This window comes from Panthera uncia, chromosome F2 (assembly GCF_023721935.1).
Source record: "Panthera uncia isolate 11264 chromosome F2, Puncia_PCG_1.0, whole genome shotgun sequence".
In the NCBI taxonomy this organism is placed as follows: Eukaryota; Metazoa; Chordata; class Mammalia; order Carnivora; family Felidae; genus Panthera; species Panthera uncia.
Genome location: NC_064812.1, coordinates 76,405,618 through 76,423,765, shown reverse-complemented (window position 1 = coordinate 76,423,765; position 18,148 = coordinate 76,405,618). Strand labels below are relative to the sequence as shown.

The following is an 18,148-nucleotide window of genomic DNA, read 5'->3' as shown; positions in this document are numbered from 1 at the left end:
CGCCCCACCCCCCGCCCACCGTTTCCCGGCGTGCTCCGCGGAGGAAGGGACGGAGTCGACAATAACAAACCCAACCGCGGCGGTGTCCGCGGCCCTGCAGAGCCCTCGGCGCTGCCTTGGGGGTCTCCGTATCGCCCCGGCCCCTCGGCTCTGACCGGCCGCGGCCCCCTGCCCCCCGGCCCCTGACCCAGAGCCGAGGGGCCTGACAGCGTCCCCTCTCCGCCCCGACCCCTCCCTCCCGCCGGGAGCTCGGGGCCGCGACCGGCACCTGGGACGCCGGAGGTTGTGTCGGTTGGCGGTGCCCGATGGGCGGTTGGTAGCCGCCGCCGCGGACGAGGCGGCGGCGGAAGATGGTGCCAGGGGCTGCCGGCTCTGCTGCTGCCGCCGGTGGAGGAGGAGGTGCTGCCAGGTAAGTGCTGTTGCCGCCCGGGTCCCCTTCCCCCATCTGGCACCGCGGCCGCGCGGCGAGCCCGAACACAGTGGGCCGGGGACGCCGGGGTCCCCGCCGGGTCGAGCGCCGCCCGCGCGCAGGTGTGTGTGCCCGCGGGCCCGGCGCATCCGGCCGCGGCAGGTGTTGCCCTGCGGCTGCTTCCCTAGCGCGACAGCCCCGGTGGAGACACGCGGTCTGAGTCGAAGCCCCGCTGGGCTGCGGGAGGTGTGGGGCCGACTCTCCCGGTGCGGGCCTGCGTGCGGCTTCCTCGGCCGGGGCCGCCGGGGTCCCTCCCTGTGGACGCGTCCCCGGCCGGCCGCGGGCCGAGTTTTCGGGAGTGGCGGAGGGCGAGGGACGCCGACCCTACCGGGAAGCATCCTGGCTTGTGGTCACGGCTGGACTTAGCCCTAAGGCTGTCTGTGACTTGAGAACCCGGGGAGAGGAATTGGGCCGAGGCCGAACGCAGCACACAGCGGGAGGAACGCAGAGATACCTTTGTCCCGACCCCGGAGTGTGAGATCGGTATAAAGTTACTCTTAGGAATGACTCAGCCTCCGCCCGCCCCACTGATAGATTTGGGATGGGGTGTGTTTGCGGATTTCACAACTTCCTTAGTCGAAGCTGGAGAACAACAGGAGAAATGGCAGCTTCTGGGGGGGAATGAATAGTTTCTTCCACCGCCTGGTGGATGTACTATGTTTATTGTTTATGGTTTCGTAATCTAGTCTTTTCCATCAGGAACTCTTTAAAGTGCGGTCATACCACGAAGTGCCGTGTGCCTGGATGTCAAGGAAGACTAATGTGCTCACTGTTGATAGAGTCTTGTTACTACAAGTCATTAAGCTAGATAACGATGTTTGCCTCGAGTTCACTGTACGTAGAGCGATGATTTGGGCCCTATGAAAATGTGCCTGTTATTTTATTGTATAGTTTCTAGGTTTTTGGGTGCTGATGCTGCTTGTTGATCTGTCCGATGGGTCAGAAGATAAGCAACTTAGGAGGAGACGATTTTTAATTTACATCGACAAATCCGCTTAATGAAGAGTCACAGAATTATATTTCGATATTTGATACGACTTGGGTCTTTACCATTCCGAGGTGATATTACTATGGGAAGCAAAAGTACCTTGAAGATTTTATTTGGGGGTTTTTTGCTTTAGTAAACAGACAATTGTTAGGGGTGGGAAGATGTTTTTTGCTTTTTCTGTATTTAGTGTTGTAGCAGAGTGTGGCCTTAATGAACACATTTTCTCAGTAACATTCCTGTCTTTTTTTTTTAATTTTAGTGTTTACATTGTGTTTAAAATCTAGAGTTTTATGAAAGAGATGCTTTATGTTGGTGTTTATGTTGATAAATGTCTGTTGATGGACATTAGATATGGACTCAGACCACTTTTGGCGCATAATTTTCTTTAGTCTATTTTGAATGTTTCATGATAGTCAAATTTAGGATTAATCATTGGCCTAGTTCTGATGGTGTTGGATGACAGGGAAGGCAGTGAAGCAGTACTCTTGTCTCAGAAAATTTTTCTGGCCCTTGCTAACACATACAAATTCAGAATGCATGACACATTGACTTTTAGCAAGTCAGATTCATCAGGTCCTAAAGGGCAGAGGACACAAGACCTTTGTTTTTGAAAAGCCACACTTCTGGACCTAAATTTTTGTCATGTAAGATTAAGAGGGGCTTTTCTTTGGCTTCTGATTTTGAGACTGTCTTTAAATTTTCATGCCTTCAGCAAATGTTTGAGCACCTGCTATATGCTGCCCTTTGTGGATGTGTGTAACTTATAAGTGTTTTTTTAAAAGGGATATCTAGCAAAATGTTCTTATTTGGATAGTACTATTCTCTAACCCCAATTAAGCCTTTTCTTTTGTAGTACAGATAATAGTGGCTCAAGAAACTGAAGTGAAATCTAGCAGTGCCTTTCTACACACATTCATTCATGCAGTTATTTACTTACTACAGGTAGACCATTGGACCAGTAATTACAAGGAATATAGGAATGTGTAAGAAATTGTTCTTGCCTTATAATAGAAAATTGGAGTCATGTATAAAACTGATTGCAATATTGTAGCATTATTGGAAATTTGAAGGAAAAGTACTGAAGGAGATTTGGGTTTTTATGGAGTGTAGCGATATTTTTAGAATCATGATCTGACATGGATAAGTCACTTCCCTTTTCTTTAAAAAGATGTCCTATCCACCTCAACAAATTTTGGCTTGGGATTGATCATGTGCCTACTGTGTGCCAGGCACACTGGTGTAAAAGTACTGGGGATTTGGCAGTGAACAAACCAAACCAAATCCTGTACTCATTCAAGAAAAATATGGAGTAAGAGACGCATGCTGGCTGGGAAGGAAAACAAACAGGAGGAGAGGAGTGTCAGGATTGAGGGGTTGAAACTTTGGATAAAGTGGCCAAGGAAGTCCTCACTGATTGTTAACTTTGAAATAAAGACCCAGGAGAAGCAAGGAAGCTAGCTGTGTGACTATCTGATCTGAGGCAAGAGCATTCTTGGCAGAAGGAATAGTAAATGCAAAGGCTGTGAGTGAGATATTTGGCATACAGAGAAAAAGTGAAAAGGTTACTGAGGGTGGACTGATAGGAATGAGGGGAGGGTGACTCATGACTAGGAGAATGATGGTAGAGAGGACTCTGTAGATACTCAGGTTTTTTGGGTAACAGTAAGGAAGCTGTAAAGTGCCGTAATCTTGCATGTGCAAAGGCACGGAGGTTTGTTCCAGTAAACTCAGCAAGGCTAGAAGGCAACTTGTACCTAAATTCACGTATGTTTTCAGGAAATGTTAAACCCCTGCAACACAGTTTTAGCTCCTGTAACATGAACAATGAATTAGAAGAACTTTATATGTAAGCTTTGTGTATAAGATTATAGGAAATGGTGAACTTTGAGAAATGTTAAAGAAGATAAATTGCAAATGCAGCCTGCTTTAAGATGCTGGAATAGGTATGATGCTAGAGAAACAGATTGTAGGGTGCTGCATTAAAGATGTACTTACTGTTGTTGATAAAAGCGTGTGAATTTTAATTATCACTTTTCTGGTTTGCTTATTATTGTGTCCCTAATAAACCTAATTTGCCTGTAAGTGGACCTCTGTTGGCTGTCTCCTGAGAGGATGGCATTTCTTTCCATCCCTCAATAAAGATGAGGTCCTTTTAAATTACTTTTTCCAAGTAGAGTACTTGAGTACTTTCATGCACCCTTTCTTTCATTGGTCAGTTTCTTCTTCCACAGCTGTTTAGTGAGTACCCTCAGGATTATGGAGGACACCCCACCCTCCCAATCACCCCCCATGACTTTGCCCTCTTTTGAATTCTCGTATTTTATTAGCTTGTAATCGTGTTAAAGGATGAAAATAATTATGACTCATTTCCATTTTGTTGTTGTTACTGGTTCGGGACTAAACACATCATTTTTTCCTTCATACTCTACACGTAATAATTGATCAGTAACTATCCAGACTATCTGTTGAAATGTTACTCGAATCAGTACCGTACCGCTAATATATCTATTGTTTTTTTAGGTGCTATTTTGCAAATTCCAGATATGCACATCCTTTTCTTGAGATTGCTGTGTTTTTACATAGGCTTCCTAGAACAAAGCTAATTCAGAATTTACTGTATATAATTTTGATTGCATTTTCAAACTAAGTATTCTAAAACGAAGCATAGAATTATAACACTTTTGCTATAGACACAATTCTGCGAATATTAAGAGTTTAGAAAACCTGAATTCACATTTACAGGGAGGGTCCCCACTTGGTACTGCCATCCCTCAAAAATTAGACCAGGTGCAGCCCTGGATGTCATAGCTCAGCTGGTGACACTAATGCAGAAGCAACGGATGTGGCTTCCGTTCTTGGTATGATTTGGAGGCAAGACGGCTATTTTCTAGTAAACTTGACTTAAATTCATTTTAACAGTTTTTTTGAATTTCTGTTAAGCAGAAGCTGTCAAGTGACATAGTACGTATAAGAAAACATGTTTAAACACAGTAATACAAAATGAATTTACTTTTTGTGAATAAGACTAATTCAAAATGACAAAACTAATGATATTTTCTATAGGGACTTTTTTAAGACTAGTAATGTTTTCAAATTCAGATTATCAGTAAAGCATGCGTTTTGCATAATTTTTTATGAGTGGCAGGAGAACATGTTGAATACATTTATGTGTATTGAGGGAAAGATTCCCACATATATTATTCAGCTCAAATAAGTTGTATAGCATTACGCGTGGTGTTATCTCATTCTTATGAAACAAAACTGTCCGTGTTTACACACATACATTTTTTTCTCAACACATAGGAGAAAAATCTGAAGGAATATGCCAGACTATTAAAAGTAGTCCTGTTGTCTTCATTCTGTTGGAGCTGTCTGAATTTGAAGTTGCGTATTTACTTGTAGATAAGGCATTCATTTAGGAGGCCTTGAACTTTTATGGAGAAGGTTCTTTTGGGGGGAATGTGAGGAAAATGGCTGACCTACTCTTCTTTTTCTCTTTTTCTTTTCCTCTTGGCAGAGAAAGGGTAGGATCAGATGGAAATAATCTGATTTGGAGGGTTTGAAGTCCAGCTTTCAGTCCCTGGGTAACCCAGACATTCCGTTTGTGGTGAACGTTATTTTCATTGATGCAGCGCCTAGTGATCCCTCCTTGAGGTCAAATTGCAACCTGCAGAATTACAAATCCGGCAAAATTATTTCCGATTCTTGTTCTTTCCCTATGAAACTTCTGGGCCAGTGTGTATAGTTCATCCAAATTTTGTGAATTCTGCTAGACCTGAAAGCAGTTTGTGGGTACTTGTAATCCCAGCACCTGGCACAGTCTTGGCTTATGTTGAGTGTTCAACAAAGGCAGTGTGAATAATGATTGAATGTGTTCAGTTTGGGATGTCAGAAATTGAGGTTTTTTCCCGCCCTTTGTTTTCCCCATAAGGAAGCTAAATCCTAAATTTTGGAAAGTTGACAATAAACTGTAATGACTGACCTAATCATTATCGGTACTCTCTCAAAAGAGGAAATTGTAAATTCATCTCCAATCGATAAATTGGATAGGTGGTGGTTTTCACGGGTATTGGAGATGCTTTTTTTTTTCTTTCTTTCTTCTGGACTTGAAAGTCTAGTTGTAACTCCTATGTATCTGGGAGTGAAGTGAATGGAAGCATTTTTTAAGAAATAGAACTATATCTCGAAGCAAAAAAAAGAAAAATATATCACCCCTTTAACTCCCCTCATTTATAGCTGACCGTATCCCAGAAGGATCCAGGAAGAACAAATGTCCTTTTGTGATATGAGATTTTTTTTCTCCAGTATAATTCTACAACCTTATGTAGGTCTGTAAATTCAGAGGGAAAAGAGTTCTTGTGGACCACCTGTGATTAGGGAATACGTCCCAGAAGTGCTAATAGAACTGTGTTTTGGGACCATACTTGGATGAGTAAAATTCAGATGAGCAGAAATTGGGGGAGTTTTATCTGGCAGGGTTATATAAAGGGAGAGAATAGAAGTTTCTTGTCGAGGAGTAGTTAGAGATATTTCTAGAAAGGTAAACTAGGGCTTAATTATGAAGTCTGTGAATACTGGAGTTAGTTATAATCGCCACCGTTTTTGCACTGTAATGGAGTCTGAGATACACTCTGTAGAAGGTATCATTTCAGCCCACGGATGGTAAACTGATCATATGGATTATCTGAGCCTCATTGAGAGAGATGGGATTCACATAGAGGTAAATCTGGCTTCAAAGTCTGACAGTTTAATATTAATCTAGCTTTAAGCCAGAGGGGGCAAATTCACACCCTTAAAGGGGCAGACAGATAATGAAATTCAGTGAAACCATACTGGGGGTACTGTACTGTGGTCACAGGAGAGAGCTGCAAAGAAACAAGCTACAGAGCGAGGTATGCCATTGATCTGTGACCTGCTGTAGGCAGCTGTGAGGTTCTAGGGAAGGTACTTGAAGGTACAGGAGGCATGCAGCCTGATGGCAGTGGTTGTGACTGGTGGGAGCGCTCAGGGAGGCTTGGGGTGGGAAGGCAGTGGGTAGAGTAAGGCAGTGGGAAGAGTTTCTAGGCTCTAAAATAAGGGGTGTGTCCTTGGAAAATGAAGGGTTGGATTCTGAAGGAAAAACGGATAGGATTTAGATAGAAATAACTGAAGTTCTGAGCAGCAGGGGAACGAGGGTCTTTTTTTGACAAAAGAAGTTAGGGAGTAAATAGTTGTGAAGGAAAAGCACTGAATTGAAATGTGGGTATGTCAGGTTTGCAGCAAACAATATGATTGCTAACGGCTGATATTTAGCATCAGCTGAGTGTTAGTCCTGTGCCCCGAGGCAGAGATCTGGGTTAAACGGTAACTGATGATGTTTGTATTGCACTCGAGTTTGCATAACTCTTCCGTTTATGTGTAGATTCTTTACATTTTCACAACAACCCTGTGAGATAGGGAGTTTTTTTGTAATCAAACTAATTTAAGTTTGGGGGTGCCTGGCTGGCCCAGTTGGTGGAGCATGTAACTCTTGATCTTCGCGTCATGAGTTCGAGCCTCATGTTGGGGGTAGAGCTTACTTAACACTAGAAACTCTAAAAAAACCAGTTTGTTTGATGAGGTTAGTCAGGGTCACACACAGTCGATCGAGGGAATAAGACTTAAAAATAGGCTTCTGAGGGCCACCTGGGTGGCTCAGTTGGTTAAGTGTCCGACTTCGGCTCAGGTTCGTGATCTCGCGGTTTGTGGGTTCAAGCCCCGCATCGGGCTCTGTGCTGTCAGCTCAGAGCCTGGAGCCTGCTTTGGATTCTCTGTCTCCCTCTGTCTCTGTGCTCCTGTCCCACTTGTACTGTGTCTCTCTATCTCTCTCAAAAATAAATAATAAAAACATTTAAAAATTTTTAAAAATAGCTTTTCTGGTTCCAAATCTCATGTTCTTTTCACAGTTCTGTTCTCCCTCTTACATGGACATAAAGATAGCAGTTGGAGAACTAAATATGAATGACCACGTAGGGAAGGTTGTGGAGTGGAGAGGCATATCTACACTGGGATGGCAAATTGGGGGCTAGAATGGGGACAGCAGATGGGGGTCATTGACTTGCTCTTTCAGTTGGACCAGCTGTTCTAGTGCAGCATACTCAAGTTTTTTATTTCTTTGTGGTGCATAAAGTGTTGTCTTTTCTTCTTTTTCAAAATGGAAGTATTTTTACGCCTGGTTATAAATGTGATTTTTAAGGACACCAAAGAAAGTGAAAGGCCCGCATCCAGAAATAGCCATTGTAAAAAGATCGATGTTAAGTTGTTCCAGAGGTTTTTTTTTTTTTAAGTTTTTATTTTAATTTCAGTTAGCATACAGTGTTACTAGTTTTAGGGGTCCACTGTAGTGATTCAACACTTCATGTATCATCCAGTGTTCATTACCGCAAGTACACCCCTTAATCCCCATTTGGGCCCCCCCCCCAACTCTCTCCCCTCTGGTAACCATCAGTTTATTCTCTAAAGTTGAGTCTGTTTCTTGGTTTGCTTCTTTTTTCCCCTTTGCTTATTTGTTTTGTTTCTTAAATTCCACATATGAGTGAAATCATATAGTATTTGTTTTTCTCTGACTTATTTTCTCAGCATTGTACTCTCTAGCTCCATCCATGTCATTGCAAATGGCAGGATTTCATTCTTTTTCATGGCTGAATAATATTCTTGTGTGTGTGTGTGTGTGTGTGTGTGTGTGTACCACATCGTCTTTATCCATTCATCATTGGACATTTACTTATGCTGTTTCCATAATTTGCCTATTGTAAATAATGCTGCTGTAAACATAGGGATGCTTGTGTCCCTTGTGTTTTTATATTTTGGGGATAAATACCCAGTAGTGCGATTGCTGAATCATAGGATAGTTCTATTTTTAACTTTTTGAGGAACCGCTATGCTGTTTTCCATTGTGGCCACACCAGTTTGCATCCCTACCGACGGTGCAAGAGTGCTCCTTTTTCCCCACATGCTTGTCCACATTTGTTGTTCTTGAGTTTAGCCATTCTGACAGGTGGGAGGTAGTATCTCATTGTGGTCTTGATTTGCATTTGCCTGATGGTAAGTGGTGCCGAGTACCTTTTCACGAGTCTCTTGGCCATCTATATGTCTTTGGAGAAATGTCTGTTCATGTCTTCTGCCCACTTTTTAATTGGTGTTGAATTTTATAGTTCTTTATGTATTTTAGATATTGACCCTTTATCAGATATGTCATTTGCAAATATCTTCTATTCTGTAGGTTGCCTTTTAGTTCTGTTGGTTGTTACCTTCACCGTGCAGAAGCTTTTTATTTTGATATAGCCCCAATAGTTTATTTTTGGTTTGGTTTTCTTTGCTTCAGGAGACATATCTAGAAAAAAGTTGCTATAGGCCACGCTTTTTGAATGTTTGTGGATACACGTACTCCGTCGGCATTAGTTAATACAATAAAAATAAAATCTGCCTACTGAATCACATGATATGTACTGTAACTAACTTTTCTTACTGAATAATAAATATATCAGTAATCAATATGTATAGAGCTAACGTTTTTAAATATCTAAATGATGTCACATAATATAGCTGCAGCATGATTTATTTGATCAATCATGATTGATAGTTTTCTGAATTTTCATTGTTAAAAATAAAGATTTCATTGGATATATGCCTTTGTACACTTGTCTTTTTGCTTTCAATGTATTTCCAGCGGTAGAATTGCTGGTTTGTACATCTTAATACATAATTTATATTTTCGTATTGCCAGATTAAATCTTATAAGTTGTACCCATTTTCATTCTTGTCAAAACTGCCAGTGTGCTTGTTATAACAAGAGTCCACACTCTTCATTTTAGTCCTTAGAAGTAACCTGAAGGGTAAAAACAGGTGGCGTTTCAGATAGACTATTTTTCGGTATGTGTGGATAGCCATTTGTCATAGTACTGTTGCTTACACAATGTATGCTTTCCCCCATTTGAAATTATAATGTTTATCTCTGTGTGTGTATATGAAGATGCATTTGAATCTGTTCTGTTCCATATGTTATCTATTAATGGGCCAGGCTCCTGGTTTTAATTACTGTTAGAGTATGTTTGACATGTTTTGATAAATGCTCTTTCCTTCAGGGTCTCTCTCTCCCCCTGCCCCCCCCCCCCCCCAATATATATATGTGTATGTGTGTAAGTATATATAATAGGCACTTAGTAATTATTTTCTCAATGGACAGAAACTAAAGACGTTGTTTAGGGAAAAGACCACATAATAACTTTAAGAAAATCTTGTGTCAATTACTGAGTTACTAACCTGTTGCTTTTAGTTTAAAATTGCTTTGGGTTAGCTTTTGTCATACAAAGTATGACTTCATTTTATAAAAATTAAGTTTATACAGAAAATGAGCATTGTGCCAAATTTTAGAAAATCTTGACTATTTGGTGAAAAGTAGTACTGTGTTATGTACTGGGCTTAAATTTTATGTCATATAAAGTTAATTTCCTTTTTTTTAAGTTTATTTTGAGAGAGCGAGCACGACGTGCACGTGAGCGCACACAGGGGAGGGGCAAAGAGAGGGAGAGAGAGAATCCCAAGCAGGCTCCTCACTGTCAGTGCAGAGCCTGACATGGGGCTCGAACCCACAAATTGTGACATCGTGACCGGAACCTAAGTCAGGAGTCAGATGCTTAACCAACTGAGCCCCTCAGGTGGCCGCCCCTAAAGTAAAATTCTAATTGTTTCAGCGACAGTTGACTTATATGCTGGCACTTTACCATTGCTTGTAAGAGTTTAGTTCTGGATCGGTTAGATGTAATCCACTTAGAAATTTGGTAGATTTTATATGAGTTAAGGGAAAATGTGCTTATGAACAATCCCAACTTTGTAAGTTGATAAAAGGGTTAGCTCTTTTTTATTTTAAATGTTTGTTTTTTATTTAGAGAATGAGCAAGGGAGGGGCAGAGAGAGAGAGGGAGAGAGAGAGAATCCCAAGCAGGCTCCTTTCTGTCAGCACAGAGCCTGATGCAGGGCTTGAGCTCATGAACCCATGAGATCATGACCTGAGCTGAAATCAAGAGTCAGTTACGACTGAGCCGTCCAGGCCGCCCCAGCGTTAGCTGTTCTTAATGATTGATTTCTTCAAGGAAGTTAGTGAGTTGCTAAGCTTATCCTCTTTAACATTTTAGTAAATGTGGTCAAGGAGGCTAAGTCATTGGTCAATTTCACATACCCTTTTTTGGGTATTTTTTGGAATGGCATCACCTTTATGTGGACTCTCGCCTATCTCATTCTTTTCTAGAACTTTTGCCTGCCTCTCTGTAGTGTTACATATTGCATTGCACTGTCACGTTCACTTTATGTAACTCAGCTCCTTGAAAGGAGAGCTGATGCTTCTTTTTTTTAATCTTTAGAGACTGGCTCACTGAGAAAGTTAGAAACGAGTTTAATGTACATTTGACTATCTGGCATTTTATAAAAACATGGAGGAATTAGCCAGTATACCCTTTTCAGTTTTTAGGTGAGGAAACAGATCTGGTGAAGGTTCTTAAGGTCACAGAAGGAAAAATGTGAATCTAGTATAAAACCTAGATCTTTTTAACTTCTGTTCCAGTATTGTTTTAGGATGAATTCTGTTCATTTTCAAGATGACCAAAGATGTGCTTGATTACTAATGCCCCTTTTTGCTGAATGTGTTAACAATTACGTACCAAGGAGCAAATTCAGCTTTGGATATCTTATTTTGATTGCAAGAAAATAAGAATATGTACATTACACACTCTTATAAATAAAATATTCCAGTGGATTCTCTTTGAGCCATTTTATATTTCTGATTTCACGGTTTTGGTTCTTGCTCTAGTCCTTCTCCAGAGCCTTGGCCTCATTTATCGACTGTCCAGTGTCTAGTAGTTTAGGTAGTGAGTGTGTGGTTTTTTTTTAATTTTTTATTTTTAAACATTTATTTATTTTCGAGAGCCACAGAGCACGAGTGGGGGAGGGGCAGAGAGAGAGGGAGACACAGAGTCCAAAGAAGGCTCCAGGCTCTGAGCTGTCAGCACAGAGCCCGACACGGGGCTTGAACTCACAAACCTTGAGATCATGACCTGAGCCGAAGTCGGCCGCTTAACTGACTGAGCCACCCAGGTGCCCCTGAGTGTGTTATCTTGAAGAGCGATTTAAGGCATGGCCAGCTTTTCTCTAGCCATTTACAATACGGTTTTGGGAATGTAAGACATTTGGCATGTGGGGAAAAATGTAGAGCAAGATGTTTATTTATGTTCTGGATACCAACACTATTATTTGATTAGTTAAAATTTCAGGTGTGGGTCTGGGGCACCTGGGTGGCTCAGTCGGTTGAGTGTGTGACTTCGGCTCAGGTCACGATCTCGTGGTTTGTGAGTTCGAGCCCCGTATCGGGCTCTGTGCTGACAGCTCAGAGCCTGAAGCCTGCTTTAGATTCTGTGTCCCCGCCCCCCCCCGCCCCTCCCCTCCTCGCACTTTCTCTCTCTCTCCCTGCCTCTCAAAAATAAATAAACATTAAAAAAATTTGAAGTGTGGGTTTTAAGAGCCTAAGGAAGATTGTTGGCAGCCAGTAGATTGGTGGAGAATTTGTGACACAGGATGTTTGTGACTTCATGGTTACAAAATGGATGCAGTGAGATGACATGAAGGACCAAGGCTTATTCATCTCTCATCAGGAGGTGGGTTTCCGTGGTGTGGAGCTTCATGTCATGAGGCACAGAAAGGCAGTCTTGGGTTGTTTACTCCAAGGAGTGTAGACAGTTGAGTAGATGTTATGAAGCATTTTTAGTTGGGGAGAAGTAAAGTGACATTAAACTAAGACCTAAGATGATTTAGTTGGTTGTGTCCTCCAGGATGGATTTGAGATGAAATCTACCGGTAGAAGGAGCTCAGGTAGGTTATTGTCAGGGCTCGGGCACGTAGGAGGAAGCACTGGATGGGAATAAGGGGAAGAAGGAAGTACACAGACCAAGCACTCTGGTCACACAGATGGCATCTTAATTATCTTGTGAACCCAAAGAGGTCAGTAGGAGCGACACTTCAGTAGAGGAAGTTCTGCTTAAGGTAGGGTTGATTATTATTATATTGTTTGGTTTTTTGGTTTGGTTTGGTTTTTAATTAAAGAGCCTTGGGATACCTTGGCTCTAAGAAACTACCAAAAGCTAGTTGGTTGAGATCTTTCTCAGTTAACTGTTTGATCTCTGTTTTGTTGGGTACTTGCAAGGGGTATGCTAAGGGTACTTTTCCTCACGAGAGCTTATTCACTCAATAGATGCCCTTGAGTACTCCCTGTTGTGTTTCAAGAGTGACTTCCTGTTCCTAGGTAACACTTTGGAGTATGTAATGTGCACTTGGCATTGTGCTAAATATTAAGCTCATTGCATAGATAATTTTACTTGTTTTCCACAAAGCTTTACGAGACGGGTATTGTTAACATTCCCATTTTACACATTAGCAGATGGAAATCCAGCTGTGTGGTGACAGGGGGCCCCTGGGCGGCTCAGTCGGTTAAGCGTCTGACTCTTGGTTTCAGCTCAGGTCACGGTCTGTGGTTTGTGGGATCGAGTCCTGTGTCAGGCTCTGTGCTGACAGTGCAGAGCCTGCTTGGGATTCTCTCTCCTCCCCCCCCCCCCCCCCCCCCCCCGCCCCCCTTTGCTCCTCCCCTGCACTCGCATGGACACGTGCTCTCTCTCTCAAAATAAACATAAAAAAAAAGAGAGAGAGATTCAATTTTGTCTGTTTCTTTAAATAGATAGTTTCAACCCTGTACATAAACTGTATCTTACAGACTTGCATAGGTGGGCACCTTGGGTACCATCAAGGTCAGATTTTTTCTCATTGCAATGTTAGGTCCAGGGAAACTGTTAACTCAAAAGTAAATTTTATTTTTCACGTCTGTGGTGATTTTTGCTGAAGAATTAAGGCTGAGAGTAAGAAAGCTCTGCATATCCTTTATATTGTATATTGATTAGATGTTGGTATAAAACAGAAGTTTGATTTTTATATTTCTGTATATACATGCTTACTTATAGGAAGTTGTGATTTTCATTGACTGAAATTATTGTTCACAAAGTCCATACATGTATACACAATTTGCATATCCTCATGTTCATGCACTAGCTGCAAATACGATCTGCTGAGATTTGATATGCTGGGTCCAGACTTATTTAACAAGTTGACAAGTCTCTTTGAGAAATTATGGGAAAGAAAATTTCTCAGCTCTGTTTTACCACAGTGAAAAGCTGCTTTTAGAAAGTGTTTCAACAACTCACTATCAACATGAGAAAATATGACCAATAGATGTGGGGGGAAGTTAAATTTTTGTCCAGCATGGATGGTGGGAAGTGTAGGACACAGAGTTTCTCACATGCATGTAGCCCTTTGTTAGGCACTGTTAGGGGTTAGGTTTCAGAGCAGACAAGGTTCTTTACGGCAGCCTTTTATAGGATGTGCTTGCTTTAGTGAATAAGTCCTAGCATTGCTCAAAAAAGCAAAAATGAAGCCATCCAACCAAAATACAGAAAAAACAGATTATTGAGCCACACTTTTAGCTGGGTCATTTTTCTTTTTTTGTAGGGATGAGGAACATCTGAACTGCTCTGTAAATTTTATTCTTGTATATTTATATTTACTTATTACAGAAATTAACACAAAAAGGGAGTAGAGTATTGAGCCACACGTAAACATCATTTTGCGTCCATCATTTTGTGTCTGTGGTTATCTCATGGCCAGTCTTGTTTCAGTTATGGGCCATACAGGCCCTCCCCTCTCCCCGCCATTTCCCCTTCTCTTACAATTTTAGTCTTATTAATTTTGAAGAACAGATATGCGCACAATAGCCCAGCAAGGAAAATGTTTTCTGTCCTTTTGAGATGAGAAAACTGAATCTTAGGGCGTGTACGTTACTTAACTCGCTCAGCTTGTAAATGGCAGAATAAGAATTTAAATCAGGTGCGTTAAACTCTTCCTACATAAAAGTCCATTATTTTTCCCTCACTTTAGGTCACATGATAACCGGGAAGGTGAGGTATTCTGGCAGCAGCTAATTGTTTAACTAGATTTTTACTAATTCCAATACAGAGGTACTTATTTTTACTGTTTTGGTGTATTTTCTCTGTCATCATTTTTCCTTTATTCTTTTTGCGCATTGTAATTCTGTTGCGTGTACTGTATTCGTTCAACATCGTAACCTTGTTAAATATTATTGTATATCCTATTTTACCATGTGAAGAGTTGAGTAGGCAAGTATTTTTAAAAGTATTCACAAGTAATGAAGTGTTTTGTGTATACTTCAACTATACTTCAGATTATTTCTGTAAGATGAGTTTTACGATACAATTACTAGGTGAAGAGAAATGTGTGCTTATAAAACTTACCTACCTACTCCATGAACACCAATTGCTTTTCCAGCAAGGTCGTAATTACAGTAGATTCCCACCTATAATGTGAATGTTGAGTATGATCGTCAAAATGCTTGTGGTATTTTTTGTACCGTCTTATGGAAATCTGCAAACATATACAAAAGTAGCGAGAATATATATTTGTTAAGTTTTTATTTTAATTCCAGTTGGTTACCATACAGTCTTAGTGTGCAATATAGTGATCCAACACGTCCATCCGTCACCTGGCGCTCGTCATCACAGGTGCACTCCTTAATCCCCATCACCTATTTCACCCATCCCCCCACCTCTTCCCCTCTGGTAACCATCTGTTTGTTCTACATAGAGAGAATATTATAGGGAATTTCTCAACTGTCCCATCTCATTTGCTTTAATAGTTACCGGCATTTGGCTGAGCTTATCTGTCCTTCTGCCCAACTGACTTTTCCCTCTCTCTCCTGCTTCCTGACTTTGTTTTTGCTAGACTGTTTTAAAACATCTCAAATACTATTTTACATATTAAGTTTTCAGAATTCGTTATTTCATAACTGAAATGCCATTATCATCCTGCAAAGGAATGGGAATTCTTCAGTGTAATCTAATGCCTAATCCATCTTTAGATTTCTACACTTCAAAAATGTTTTTTTTTAACAGTTTGATTCAGAATCCAAACACATCCACACGTTACATTTGATTATTATGCCTTTGACATCTCTTTTAATAAGTAGAATTCTTCCTCTCTTTTTGAAGCCATTTGTTAATCTAGCTCATTGTTCTATAGAATGTTTATTTCTCCGAATTTAGCTGATTGTTTTTCTTACAGTATTTTTTTTTTCTCTCTGTACCCCATGTTACCTGTAAATTGGTAACCGTAGGTAGAGGTAGAGTCTAATAAATTTGGGTTTGTGTTTTTCGGGGGAGGTGGTGAGAATATTTTCTAGGTATACTTCCGGTTGAAACACCTAGAGACACGAGCCTAGCGGTGTGACAAGTGATGGGTGTGTTCGTGTTTGTCGGCTTAGTTTATCTGCCAGATTTCTTCTACTTATTTTAGCGTCTCTTGATGTCTAGATCCATTATTTCGTTGTCAAATTGTTATTTTCCATACTCTGTCTGTAGTAATAGCTTTTCTATAAAAAGGTGTTTCTTTATCATTGGTTACCCTGAAGTATAATTTATGTAGGAAAGAGAGGATACATGCTTAAATCCTTTCCGTTTTTAGTTTCAGAATGAGTTGCTACTGTAAGTCACTGAGGATTTGTCCTTCCTTTTTTGTATCATTGTGAACGTGAACATTTATGGGCTTTATGCTAAGTGTTTATTCTTTTGATGCGTAGACTGCCCCATCTTAGTCATGGAAGCCCCCTCAGGCTGATTTCTTTGCCCTTTTGACATGGTCTTTCTTATTAGTGTTTGATAGCTTCTTTGCTGTATGGCACATGTCCCTGTTCTAGGCTTAGGTGTTAGTACATTTTCTACTTGAGACTTTTGGAATCAGTCGCTTCGCCAAAGGTTCCTTTTAGAAACCACAACATAGGCGTACGATGATTCTAGTCGACTCTAGAGTTAGAAGGTCCACCTCCACAAGACTGCTCTCACTTTGGATACTGGCCACCTGTTGGGTGGTGTCCAGGCCCGCCCTCACTTCAGGTCAGCTGACTACAAATTCAGGGTCCCCACAACCACCTTCTGGCTCGAGAATTCCCTAGAGTGGATCACAGACTTTGGGGAAAATGCTATACTATTTATGGTTTTATGTAGTGAAAGGATACAAATTAACATGAAAAGCAGGCAAGGGAAGATGTACATAGAGCAGCGTGTGGAAGAGAGCAGGGCTCTGGTTGCCCTCTCCCATAGTCGGGGACAGCATTCCTTTCTCTTAGCCAGAGGGGGTGACGCTACCTAGAGTAATGCTCACCCCGAAAGCTTACCTGGGCCTTTGGTGTGCAGAGTTTTTATTGGGGCCCTATCACCTTTACAAGGCGGCTGACTTCACTCTCTGGCTCTTCCTGGAGGTCCAGCTAATGTCCTTTGGTCTCCATTTTTTCTGGAGACGGGAGCCGATACCTTGTGTCCTCCCAGCCCTGTCATAAATCCCGTCGTTAGACTGTTCTAAAACCCCCGGACAAAGACACTCCTATCAAGCAGGACATTCCAGAGACCTACAGTTCCCCTCCTTGTAGCCAAGGTTCAAGGCCAGACCTCTCTTTGGACAAGATTGATTCTTTTCTACACAAGACAGTGTGGGTACTTAGTGCTCTTGGGTTGTCACTGCCTCTGTTTCAGGGGGCTGCGCAGTGTGTGTTTTGTGCAGAGAGACATTTTTGGGTCGAGCATTTCTAAAGTCCTTTCTTTTTGTATTGTATTTCTTCCCTTAGATTAAAAATCTAGGGATCTTAGGCTGGAACCCTTGTTTGTTTGATGGGTGAAGATCTCTTTTTGAGATTTGTAGTTCTTTGATCACTGAAGAGGTTTCATGTATTTTCCTCACTGGTTACCTGTTTTAATAACTTTCTCTTGCACTATTTATTGTGGATTTTTGCGATTTTCTTACTAATTAATAGGAACTCCTTTAAAAAAAAAACAAAGCCATTAACCCTTAGGCACTTGTTGTAACACTGTCCCACGCGCCAGTTTTGAGGAGAAAGATCACGTCCTTTGATGCTCAAATGGTGAAGCGGGTAATGGAAAGATTCATCCTTTTTTTGGACTTCACGCTTCCCCAAAGTCAGAAAATGAATGATTACTGTGACCTGCCCAGAGTCGTGTCATCTGTTAGAAAGAAAGCCAGGAAATTGGGCCTGTCTCCTGGAGGGCTTCCTGTTTGCTCTTGCTGCTGTCATTTCCATGCGGTGTTACCGTTGCACCCAGCGTGTCTGCCGCGCGACTTCAGCTCTTGACTGTTTGGTGCCTGGTGATAAGCCGGGCTGTGCAAGCTCTCGCTGAGCTGGCCGCAGTTGCTCAAGGCTTAGAGCAGAAGCCGCCAAACTTTTTCTATAAAGGACCAGATAAGTATTTAGGCCTTGCTGGTTAAGAGGCAAGATCAAGGCTTTTAAGTAGGTGTTTACATCACGAAAGAAAAAACTGCCTTGCCCTGTCCCGTGTGTCCAGAATGGGCCATCCAGGGTGCTGGGCACGCTTTGTGTTCAGTTGCCATCGGTTGAAGCTTTTTTTTCTGGACACACGGGGGCCACCTGAGGGATAGGGGCCTGGCAGGCTGGGGGAAGAGGCCAATCAGTAAGTTTTACTCTGTGTCCAGAGGCTCCCAGATCCTGGGGTGCCCTTCTTCCTGAAGGTGTGGCAGGAGGCCAGGTGACCTGGGGCTCC

At 41.8% G+C, this 18,148-nt stretch overlaps 1 protein-coding gene across 5 annotated transcripts in view; it reads left to right on the top strand.

The window, feature by feature from the left end:
* The first annotated feature begins 319 nt into the window (after nt 1-319).
* Nucleotides 320-18,148, top strand: part of RB1CC1 (RB1 inducible coiled-coil 1) — a 91,376-nt gene continuing 73,547 nt past the window's right edge. For 4 of the 5 annotated variants that reach the window (XM_049633401.1, XM_049633399.1, XM_049633402.1 and 1 more), the window contains exon 1: nt 320-409. The gene's annotated coding sequence lies outside the window, so the exon portion shown is untranslated. The remainder of the gene's footprint in view (nt 410-18,148) is intronic. The other variant, XM_049633400.1, reaches the window with a different exon arrangement.